The sequence below is a fragment of the Phyllostomus hastatus genome, unplaced genomic scaffold (assembly GCF_019186645.2).
Source record: "Phyllostomus hastatus isolate PE091 unplaced genomic scaffold, TTU_PhHast_1.1 phas_contig_16, whole genome shotgun sequence".
NCBI classification, from domain to species: Eukaryota; Metazoa; Chordata; class Mammalia; order Chiroptera; family Phyllostomidae; genus Phyllostomus; species Phyllostomus hastatus.
In genome coordinates, this window is record NW_025333643.1 from 2,192,893 (window position 1) to 2,205,305 (window position 12,413).

The 12,413-nt window shown below is 39.3% G+C and overlaps 1 protein-coding gene across 3 annotated transcripts in view; it reads left to right on the forward strand.

The window, feature by feature from the left end:
• Positions 1–388: 388 nt before the first annotated feature.
• Positions 389–12,413, forward strand: part of TMCC1 (transmembrane and coiled-coil domain family 1) — a 197,754-nt gene continuing 185,729 nt past the window's right edge. Inside the window, exon 1 of one of the 3 annotated variants that reach the window (XM_045832156.1) lies at positions 389–503. The gene's annotated coding sequence lies outside the window, so the exon portion shown is untranslated. Of the gene's footprint in view, positions 504–3,555; positions 3,578–12,413 lie in introns of those variants that run through there. The other 2 variants (XM_045832154.1, XM_045832155.1) reach the window with 2 other exon arrangements.

Here is a 12,413-nt window from a genome sequence, read left to right on the forward strand (position 1 = left end):
AAATCCGCTCAAACCTGCATTGCTTCGAGCCCTCACTTCCCAGAAAAAGGGGCCGGACCGCAGGAGCTCGGTTCCTGGAGCTTTGGCCAACTCCAGCCACACCTGCAACTGCCCAGCTCAGCTGCCGGGAGACCGCGAGGGTGGGCACTAGGGCTGGGGGCGGGGCCACGCCTTGGGGGGCCTGTTTCCGCCCCTCTGCTGCGTGCGCGTGCCCGCCTCAGACCCGCGCGTGCGCGGCCAGCCGGGGGCGGATGTTGTGGGCGGTGGCGGCGGGCGCACGCGCTGTCGCCTACTCAAGCCGGTTCGCCCTCCCGCGCAGAGCTGAATCGACGGTGGCGGCTGCAGCGGAGGCTGCAGCGGCTGAAGTGGAGCGGGGGGAGGGCCGGGAGGGAGGGTGGCTGGGGGGGATGGACCCGGCGCGGCGGCTGCAGCGGCAGGAGCCGGCGCCTGAACTCGAGCCACGGCGCTGGCGGAGACGCCGGCTGCTCCTCCCCTCCCCGCCGGTGAGTGAGTGCCCCCGCCCTGAACTCTGGTTGCGGCCGCGGTCCCTCGCATTCACTCGCGGCCCCTCCGCGTCCCTCTGCTCCGGACGAGGAGAGTTGTGCGGGAAGCGTGGCCTGGCGGCTCTGTCGACTCGAGCCCGGCCTCCTACTCGAGGCCTGGAACGGCTTGGACCCTCAGTTGTCCCCGTTCGGGGCTTAAGCCCTGGGCCTAGGACTTGACCCGCCCCCACACCCGCCTCAGCATCCCTCCGGGCCTTTTTCTTTCCCCGCTGGTTCCGCTGTCATTTTGACCCTGGGGTTTCTCTCCCCAACCCCCTCGCCTCGCCCCCTTCCCAGCACCCCATCTTCAGGTCTGCGGAGAGGGAGGGGCGTATGAGGAGTTGGGCCGAGGCCCGAGGGGCTGTTTGGGAGCTAGCTTTGGTTGGGGGGTCTGAGGTCCTGTGAGCCCTCGCTTGGCCTGTCCCCAGAAGTTGGCCACTAGGGCTCAGCCAGTGCCACCTGAAACCAGTTTTGCACCTTTTGTTTTGATTTTGAACTTGTTTAAGGGGAGGAGTGAACCTGCTGTACTGGGATCGGGAGAATAGGTGGTGCAAGGTGGGAGGCTAGGCTGGCTGGGTTCTGAGTGCCTTTTATTAACCCTTTTAGGAAGGGAAAATGGGCCCCTAAAGGGCCAGAAATCCATTTACAGCTTGCAAATACCCCTTTTCAGCCTAAGCAAAGGTGTGTTGTGGTTTTGTCCAGTGGATAGTTTGATTCATTCCTTAACAACATTGATGGTGAGGACCTCCTCCCGCCCTCCACCCCTTGAATCTGCAGCAGAGTTTCTGAAGGCAGCCCACTTGAGCTGTTGGTTAATTTCCACCCCCCTTTTTTGGTGACACCTCATACATTAGTCTTGGTAGATCCTTACCCAATAATTTTGTATGTAGGCTGCTTTTTCAACCTGACTTCTCACAGGAAAGGAAGACGAACACATAGACACTAAACCAAAATGGATGCTATAAGTCTGACATACTCATCAGAGGTACCTGTACCATAAGCATTTCTATGAAAGGGCTGATTTCCTAAATTAGCTAATTATTTTTTAAAGGCATCCAGGGCTTAAAAAGCAGGTAGCTGTTTTAAAATAAAACAAAACTTTGGTTTGTTCATGTTTTCTGATCAGTATCTTGGATTTTGGAAGTGACTGTTTAATTAAATCCTCGTTTTGGAAGTACCCATGTATAGAAATTCTTGCAAAGCATGGAGGTAAGAACCTTATGAAAGTGTTAATGTGTTACTGGCGAGATTCCTCCAGGAGGTAGATAACAGTTTTTCCCCACTGTATTAGGAGAGTGAGTGTCCAAAAGGTGATAAATATGAAGGGATTAAAAAGTATACATTAGGAGTTACAAAATAGTCATGGGGATTTAAAGTTCAGCATAGGGAATATAGTCAGTAATACTGTAATGACTGTGTAGGATGCCAGGTGGGTAATTGAATTATTGGGAAATCACTTTGTAAATTAGGTAATTGTCAAACCACTATGCTGTATACCTGAAACTAACATAAAATACTATTGAATTGTAATTGAACTTTTTTTTGTCAATTGTAATTAAAAATTTTTTTTAAAAGGTGAGACTCCAGTTTTGAGTAGGTAGTAGTTTTACTAGTATCGTATAACAAATGATGCTTATAGATATGATTTTCAACTCAACAGTACCTTGTCTTCTACCAACAAAGTTGGCTTGTATTTTTTTGAAATCACACACCCAGTCTTTGGCTAGTATAGAAAGATTAAAAAGCTGCTTCTTATTTGTGGGTGGTAACCTTTTAATTTCCAAAGAGTTTTCAGCTGTTTACAGAGTATATTGCTGATCAACAACACAGGAAAATTTTAGATATTAGAAATCAGTAGCGTGTGATCTACATCTGTTAAAATTATGAGCATTAAGATTTTGCATGGTATGGGTGCTGTGTACAATGTGTAGGAGATGAGGTTTCTCAGAGTATTTGCATCTTAAGGTAAATAGCATAGTCAGCCGACAGACTGTTTTGACACCTTGAGTAGTTGAGACAATCTTTTATGAGTGCACACACACCCAAACTATACAATTTGATGAAGAAACCCAATGATTTGGGCTAGTTGGTAACCACCATTACTCTAAGTTGTTTTCTACTAGAATATAGCTTCCAAGAACTATATTCCTCTCTCCTGCAAGAGGTTGGTTTTTTTTTTTTTTCATTTTAAAGATTTTATTTATTAGAGAGAGGGAAAGGGAGGACAAAAGAGAGGGAGAAAAACATCTCTCATGATGGTTGCCTCCTTTATGTGCCCTGACTGGGTCCGAACCCACAACCCAGGCATGTGCCCTGACCAGGAATTGAACTGGTGACTTTTTGCTTTGTGGGATGACACCCAACCAACTGAGCTACACTGGTCAGGGTCTGCAAGAGTTTTTTATGCCTGTCTTATGTACAAAACCTGTCATGACTGAGGACTAAAGCTTAAACTCCTTGACGAGGTTCTTATGGATCACTCATTAAATTATTCTTCAAATATTTTTGAGCCCTCAATTTTTGTTTCACGATTTTTTTAAGTACTGGGCTATAGTGGGGGAACAAAGCAGACAAAGGTCCCTGCCCTCATGGAGCTTTATTCTGTGTGTGTGAGAATTAGGATAACAAATAAGCAAGTGGACAAGATAATATTAGGTAATGCTAAAAAGTCAGCAATTAGTAAATTTTTTCCATAAAGGACCAGAAAGTAAATGTGGGCCATATATTCTGTTTCAGCTACTCAACTCTGTTGTTTAAGTGCAGAAACAGCCACAGGCAGTATAAACAAGTTTGTCTATGTTCTACTTAAACTTTGGATACTGAAATTTGAGTTTCATATAATTTTCCCACATCAAAAAATATTCTTTTTTATTTTTTCAACCATTTAAAAATGTAAAAACCATTTTTACTTCATAAGGCCATACAAGAACGTGGGGCAAGCTGGATTTGGCCTGCAGACTGTAGTCTGACCCTTTGTAGAAAAAGTTTGCTGACTCCTGATACAAAGTGTGAAGAAAATAAAACAAGCTGATGTGGTAAGTGAGTGAGTGGTCGGGGTGATGGAGAGGCGGCACTAAGGAGAAGATATTTGAATTGTAGCATAAAAGGTGCAAAAGCTTTCCTAGCAGATGAAGCAGAAAGTGCAAAGGTTTACAGGTGGAAGTGAACTTCTCCTGTGTTCCCTAGCCTTGAACTTCCCCACATACCATGTCATTCTTTCCTTTGTGTCTTTTCTTTTTATTGTGTTGTTCTTAACTAGGTTGTCTTCTTCCTGTCTACCCATAATAGAATCTAGATTTGGAAGAGATCTCAACCTACCCAGCTGCACTTTAAAATGTTCTCAGTGATTTTTCAGCCTCTATTTCAACACCTTTGATGACAGAAAATTTATTACTTTGAGGTAGCATATGCTATTTTTAGGTAGCTCTAATTGTTAGAGTGTTCTTCATGTTGTTAGGAATCAACCTCTCTACCTCCTTCCCATGGTGCTACCTACAGGGAGTAAGTCTGCAGTGGGGTTGCACCGCATTCCCAGTATTGGTTGTAAAGTCAATGCATGAGACAAAAATCATGTTGAGATGAAAGCTATACTTGAAAATCCCTTACGTTGCTTAAAAAGTATAGTGTGCATGATACATAATTGTATATCATTCTTATGGACTCCACAGACTGAGAGCCATTGAGCTTGACTGAAGGAAGGAGCAAGAGGAAATAAAGTATTATGTAGATATGTAGGCCTTCTAACAATTTTGCTGAAAACATCTGTCAAATCCCTATCAGAGTGGTGGAGGGTGGAGAATTTTAATGTGTTCCTATTTCCTTACAGGGTTTATTTTGTTGTATTTTTACATTAAGCCTCTATTACATTAATAAATGTTTATAGATGTGTTGTAAATATTAACTAAGATCATATATAAGGAAGCACCTGGTACATGGTAAGTGGTTAATAAATGCAGGATTTGAATCTAAATTTGTGCTTCATTGGACTCACATGCACACTGTCCTTTGGAAAGTTGCAGGGAAGAACTAGGCCACCTGCTTCCTGCCTTTCCAAATTGACATTTCCTGTTGTGACTCTACTGAACAGCTGTCACTCTCTATGTCCTTGAGTGGTTGCATTTTAGCAGAGGTCAGCTAGTAAGTTAAATGGGTATGTATGATGTAACTCTTAGCTCTGCTTCATGATCCTTCAGGTATTTGAACATTGCTAATATGTCTCCCATTGAAGTCTTCACTTTTCTTAGAGCTAAATTTCACTTCTTTTAGTTTTTTCTTATTTCTTCACCCTTCTGGCTATTGTAACTGTACCAATTTATTGGTCCTTTTACTTTGATACCCTGAAGTATATTCAAGGTACACACACTCAAGTTTCATCTTCCTGATGAAGCCTTCCTTCATAATTCTCTACATTCTCTGTACAGTGGAACCTTGGTTCTTAAACTTAATTTGTTCTGGAAGGCTGTTCAACAAGCAATTTGTTTGAAAACTGAATCTTTTTTTCTGTTAGAAATACTGTATCAGCATGAAAGGGTTGTCAGGTCAAGAACTGTTGTTTTGTTAACTGAGACATTTTTTTTCTGTGAACAGCGTGGTCAAAAACCAAATTGTTTGAGATGGGAGACTTTGAGAACTGAGGTTTGACTTTATTTCCAATATATTTTTATCTGTATGTCTCAATTTAACATTTCCTTATTCTTGTATTTTATACTTTTTCATGAGCATTTGTCTTACCTCACAACAAGACAATAAGCTTATCGAGGGCCAAAACCGTGTTTTAGGCATCTTTTATATCCAAATGCACTGAGTAAAATTTTAGGTATGTAATAGATCATGAACACTTTATAATTAAAAAATAAACTTTTAAAATAAAATTTTAATTTTCGAGCTGTTAGATTTGCTGAATTACTGTGAAAATAGTACAGAAAATTCCTGTCTCACACTCAGTTGCCTTTATTAACTTCTTACACTAGTGTAGTACATTTGTAATAGTGTACCAATATTGATACATTATTACTAAGTCTGTACTTGCTTCAGAGTTCCACAGTTTTTTCCTAATGCCCTTTTTTGGTTCCAGGATCCCATTCAGGATGCCACATTACATTTAATAATTATGTCTCCTTAGCTCCTTTTGGTTGTGACATTTCTCAGACTTCCCTTGTTTTTAATAACACTGGCAATTTTGAAAATAATTGATCAGGCATTTTTGTACAAAGTCCTTTAACTGGGATTTGTCTGATGTTTTTCTAAGGGTTAGATTGAGGTAATATGATTTTGAAGGAAGACCTCAGAGGTAAAGTGTCATTCTTATCACATATTGAGTACATATTATTGATAGGACTTAATATGTGTTCATGTTAACCTTGATTACCTAGCTTGAGGCAGTATTTGTTTTCTTCACTGTAAACTACCCTTCTGTTCTTACCTTTCTGTACTTTAGAATAAAGTCACTACGCAGAGTCCACACTTAATGAGTGATGCTCCACCTCCTTAAGAGTGGAGTATTTACATAAATTTCTTTGCTCAAATTGTTCCATTTTGGTCATTGGGAGCTTTTTCAGTTGGCTTCTATATTCCTTCCCTTTGACATACTCCAGTGATTATGTGTGTGCATGAGTACTTTTGTTTCTGACAACGTAAAATGCTTCTGGCTCATCTTTTGTGATTGGTCCTTTTTCCAAGGAGCCCTAGTTCCTCTTATTGGAAAATGGTGTTAGAAACCAAGATCTGGGTGCTAAATGTGCTAGTTGCTACTAGAATATTGTTGCTTACATGGTCTCTGAGTGAGGTAGCAAGGAGATACAAGTGTATATGTTAACCTGTGTGTATACATAATATCTATAAATAGTTCTGTATGTAACCGTTTGTCTCTCTAGTAAGCTAAACATGAATTCATTCTGATATCTCTAATTCTCATTTCTTAACACATTGATCATTCTAATCTCTTTCACTTTACCAATAAGAAATTGGCCATCAGCCCTGGCTGGCGTAGCTCAGTGGATTGAGCGTGGGCTGGGAACCAAAGTGTCCCAGGTTCGATTCCCAGCCAGGGTACATTCCTGGGTTGCAGGCCATAACCCCCAGCAACTGCACATTGATGTTTCTCTCTCTCTCTCCCTCCCTTCCCTCTCTAAAAATAAATAAATAAAATATTAAAAAAAAAAAGAAATTGGCCATCCATTTACTTATTTCTTCAAGTCCAGTATACATCTACAGTGGTTTTAGAATGGTAAGTCTGTGCCCCTGTGGGAAACAGCTACGTATATCAACTCGACTACAGTGCTCATGGGTTCTTTGTTTTCTCTTTAGTTTTACAGACTCCACTCATTTCCAGCATTACCTAGGTCAGCACCATATTCTTCTACCTCCTCTGTGAGGTGGTTTCATATTTGTAATAAATGCAGATTGTTTTGTCACATTCATTCCATGCTATCCCTTAACTTCTTAAATGATTATATAAATTTACATACATTGTTTATTCTTTGTGCTTTAAATTTATATAGGTTTTGACAAACCTTTAATATATTCAACATTACAGTATCATATAGAATAGTTTCATTTCTCTAAAAAATTTGCACCTCACCTATTTAACTACCCCCCCACACCAGCCCCTGACAACCACTGATCTGTTTGCCATCTCTACAGTTTTGCCTTTTCCAGAATACTAAATTTTATAAAGTATTTTTTAAAAGCACATTTTTTTTAGATTTCATTTCTTTATTTTTAGAAGAGGAGAAAGAGGGAAAGAAACGTCAATGTGCAAGAGAGAAACATGCATTGGTTGCCTCTTGCACACTCCCAGCCAGGAACCTGGCCCTCAACCCAGGCATGTTCCCTGACTGGAAATTGAACCTTCAATCTTTTGGTTCACAGGCTGGCGTTCATTCCATGGAGTCACACCAGCCAGCACTTTAAAAGTATTTTTTAAAATTATTTTTAGGAACACAACATTTTGTTAAGTAGTGGGAGATACAGGCACCCACTAACACTTGGAAACATTTTTGTATTGAGGTAAAATTCACATAACAAAATTCATAATTTTAGCCATTTAAAATGTACCGTTCAGAGGCTTTTAGTTCCTTCACAGTGTTGTACAACCACCACCACTATCTAATTGCAGAACATTTTCTTAACTCCAGAAAGAAACCCCATATACATTATGCAGTTCTTCTCATCAAACCTTGGCAATCATTGGCCTGAGTTTTGTTCCTACGGATTTGCCTATTTTGGACATTTCATTTAAGTGGGGTCACATATGGCCTTTTGTTTCTGGCTTCTTTTACCTAATGTTCTTTAGGTTCATCCATGTTATAGCATGTTTCAGTACTTAATTCCTTTCTTATGGCTGAAGTCAGTGAATGGATATACCACATTTTGTTTATTCACTCATCAGTTGATGGGCATTTGAGTCACTTTCATTTTTTGGCTATTGTGAATATGCTGCTATGAACATTCATATGTGTTCAGTTTTTGTTGAACACATGTTTTAAATTCTCTTAAGTCAATAACTAATTTTTTTTTTTGCTAAGTTTTATTTTATGTTGAAAAGAAAGTTACACAATGGCTTATTTCGGGTAAAGTCCTGAAAGAATGCTTCTTTGTCTTGGCATCGGTGAATATTGAAATCACACAATTTTCCCATTATAATTACAGAGTAAAGAATTTTTGGTCCAGATGGGGTAACAGTAGGTAGCCTTCCCCTAGAATTCTGTTAGAGGAATATCCTGAATTATGTTGTATATTGTTCAGTTACCTTTCTGAGAGTAGCAAGTAGTCTTGCACTACTGTGAAGCTGGATAAGATCTGCTTGTGGTCTTAAGGGAATCTCTGTCTGAATTATGTTCAACTTTATGTATTCAGAGGGATAGTAGGCAGTATTCCCATTCTGTAATCTGTTTGCCATCAGTGATACTACCGAGGTTTTCTTCCTACTAACCACATTCCCTCTGAGGTTTGGACTATAATGAAGTGGCATTAAATATTAGTGTTTTCTTTTTCTTATGTTGGCACCCAACCCTGAAGCTTTGTTTTGCAGTTACTGCTTTGATACCTTTGCTTTAATTAATTTGTTTTCCGCAGGAAGACTTGGCAAAAGTTTTCTTCTTTTGCCAGTTTAGAGAAACCTGACCGAATTTGTTTAAACCTAATGTTTTTCAGACTTCTTCAAAGCAAGGAACAATCTTTGCTGTCTTTATTGCTTACTTCTAAGTGACTTTAGAGTTCCCTGGAAGCAATGGAAAATAGATAAATTGTATATTAACCACCATCATACTTTATCCCAAGTATTTAAGGGTTTATGTAATAAACACGGGGCTGGAACCAGGATTTAAATTTTACTTTTCTAAAAGACTCACTATTACTGGACAACTGGTTTGTATTTGGGCCTCTTTTTATAAAAAGATAATATTGACTTCAACTTACAGGAATGGTGTGATGGGAAATTTGTTCTAGTAAGGTATTTTTTTTAATATACAGACATTTGGGAGGATGTATGTATTATGGAAATACTTGTTAGTGCTTTTTTCCTCCATTATTTTAATAATGTAGATGAATTTGCCATCTCATTATAATAAAAGCCTCTGTGAAGTACTGTACGTGTAGTCTATTCACACCATTTTCAGTATTTTTTTAAGATTTTATTTATTTTTTAGAGAGGGAAGGGAGGGAGAGAGAGAGAGAGAAAGAAACAGAGAAACAGAGAAACATCAGTGTGCGGTTGCTGGGGGCCATGGCCTGCAACCTAGACATGTGCCCTAACTGGGAATCGAACCTGCAATGCCTGGTTCGCAGCCTGCGCTCAATCCACTGAGCTATGCCAGCCAGGGCAGTATTCTTAATTTTTCCATATAGTTCCAGATTTCTACCTGGTACATTTTCCTTTTGAATAAAGAAGTTCTTGCCCTGGCTGGTGTGGCTCAGTGGATTGAGTGGCGCCGGACTGTGAAGCAAAGGGTTGCTGGTTTGATTCCTAGTCAGGGCACATGCCTGGGTTACCGGCCAGGTCCCCAGTAGGGGGCACATGAGGGCAACCACACATTGATGTTTCCTTTTCTTTCTCTCTCCCTTTCCCTCTCTCTAAAAATAAATAAATAAAATCTTAAAAAGAAACTTCTTTTAACATTTCTTGTGTAGGTTTGCTAGTGATGAATCTTTGCAGCATTTGTATGTCTGCAAAAGTCTTCAATTTGTCTTGATTTATAGAAGTTATTTTTACTGGTTATAGAAGTCTGAAGCCTAAGTTGACAATCATTTTCTTTCAGTTCTCTGTCTTCTGTCTTCTATTTTTTCCATTGAGAAGTTGGCTATCATTCTTGTCTTACCCATTCATTTGCAAGTAGACATTTGGGTTGTTTCCATGTTTTAGCTATTGTGAATATTGCTGCTATAAACATAGGTGTACAAATATCTTTTTGAGACCCTGCTTTCAATTTCTTTTTAAGAAATGGATGCCGTTTATTTATTTCAGAGAACAATTTCTTTTTTTTTTTTCTTAAAGAGGGAAGGGGAGAGAGAGATATCGATGCATCAGAGAAGCATCGAATGGTTGCCTTCCATACATGCCCGGATGGAATATAGTATGCACCTGGACCAAGGGTGGGAGAGAGTTTTCAAACCCACACCCTTTTGGTTATGGGATGATGCTCCAACCAACTGAGCCAAATTGGTCAGGGCCTGCTTTCAATCCTTTTGGCTCTATACTCAGAAGTGGAATGGCCAGATCATATGGTAATTTTATGTTTAAATTTTGAGAAACCACCATACAGTTTTCCACAGCAGCTGTACTGTTTTGCATTTCCACCAGTAGTGCATAAGGATTCCAATTTCTTCACATTTTTGCTAACATTGTTATTTATTTATTTCTAATAGTGATTATCCTAATGAGTATGGGGTTGGTATCTCACTCTGGTTTTGATTTGCATTTCCTTAATAAATAGTGATGTTTAGCATCTTTCATATGCTAATTGGTCATTCATATATCTTCATTGGACAAATGTCTATTTAGGTCTTTTGACCCTTTTTTGAATCTTTAAATCATTTTTAGTTTTCAATTACAGTTGACATATACCTAATTATATCAGTTTCAGGTGTATATCCCAGTGTTTAGACATTACATAACTAAGTAATCATCCCAATAAATCTTGTACCCATCTGACACCCTACATAGTTATTAGAATATAATTGATTATATTTCCTATGCTGTACTTTACATTCCCACGACATTCTGTAACAACCAATTTGTACTTCCCAATCCTTTCACTTTTTTTACCCATCCTCCTAGGCCCCTTTCATCTGGCAACCGTGAAAATGTTCTCTGTATCTATGAGTCTGTTTTTGTTGTAATTGTTAATGTATTTGGCTTTTAATGTTCAATTATTGATAGATATGTATTTATTGACATTTTATTGTTCACATTTTTTATCTTTTTCTTCTTAAAGAAGACCCTTTAACATTTGTATAATACTGGTTTTGTGGTGATAAACACTTAGTTTTTTCTTCCCCAAGAAGCTCTTTATCTGTCCTTTGGTCCTAAATGATAGCTTTGCTGGGTAAAGTAATTTTGGTTGTAGGTCCTTGCTTTTCATCACTTTGAGTATTTCTTACCAATCCCTTTTGGCCTGCAAAGTTTCTGATGAGAAATCAGTTGATAATCTTATAAGAGCTTCTTTACAGGTAACTAACTTCTTTTCTCTTGCTTTTACTATCTCTCTTTGTCATTAACCTCTTGCATTTTAATTATGATGTGTCTTGGTGTGGGCCAGTTTGGAATCATCTTGTTTGGGACTCTCTGTGCTTCCTGTCCTTGTATGTCTATTTCCTTCACCAGGTTATGGAGGTTTTCTGTTATTATTTTTTCAAATAGATTTTCAGTCTGTTGCTTTCTCTCTTTTCCTTCCAGCACCCACATAATACGAATGCTGGTATGCTTGAAGTTTTTCGTATATTTTTTAAAGATTTTATTTATTTATTTTTAGAGCAGGGAAGGGAGGGAGAGAAACAACAGTGGGTGGTTGCCTCTTAAGCATCCCCTAATGGGGACCTGGTCTGCAACCCAGGCATGTGCCTTGGCTGGGGATTGAACCTGTGACCCTTTGGTTTGCAGGCCAGCACTCAGTCCACTGAGCCACACCAGCCAGGCCTCTTTTTTCTTTTTGCTGTTCTTACTGGGTGTTTGTTGTTTCCTTATCTTCCAAATTGCTGATTTGACTTTTGGCTTCTTCTACTCTACTATTGATTCCCTGTAAATTATGCTTCCTTTCCGTTACTGTATCCTTCATTTTTGACTAGTTCTTTTTAATGCTGTTGAGCCTCTCACTAAGTTCATTGAGTATCCTTATAACCAGTGTTTTGAACTCTGTATCTAATAGATTGCTTGTCTCCATTTGGTTTACTTCTTTTTCTGGCGTTTTGTTCTGTTTTTTCATTTGGGACATTTCTTTGTCTCCTTATTTTGGTAGCCGCTTTATGTTTGTTTCTATATATTAGGTAGAACTTCTAGGTCTCCCAGGCTTAGTAGACTGGCCTAATGTATTGGGTTGGCCAAAGAGTTCATTAGGTTTTTTCTGTATGATGGCTCTAGTAGTGCTTAGTTGTCTTTAACTTCATTTGAAACAATTTTGTTAGATTTTATTGTGACAGCCGTCAGATCAGTGTGCATTTAAAAAAACATCAAAATTGGTGAATTTTTGTGCAGCTATTTTAATATCGAAGATGAAAGGAATTATGTGACATTTTTGGCATATTACAGTTTATTATTTCAAGAAAAGTAAAAACACAACTGAAACACACAAAGAAGCTTTGTGCATTGTATGGAGAAGGTGCTGTGACTGATGGAATGTGTCAAAAGTGGTTTATGAAGTTTCTTGGTACTGTTGC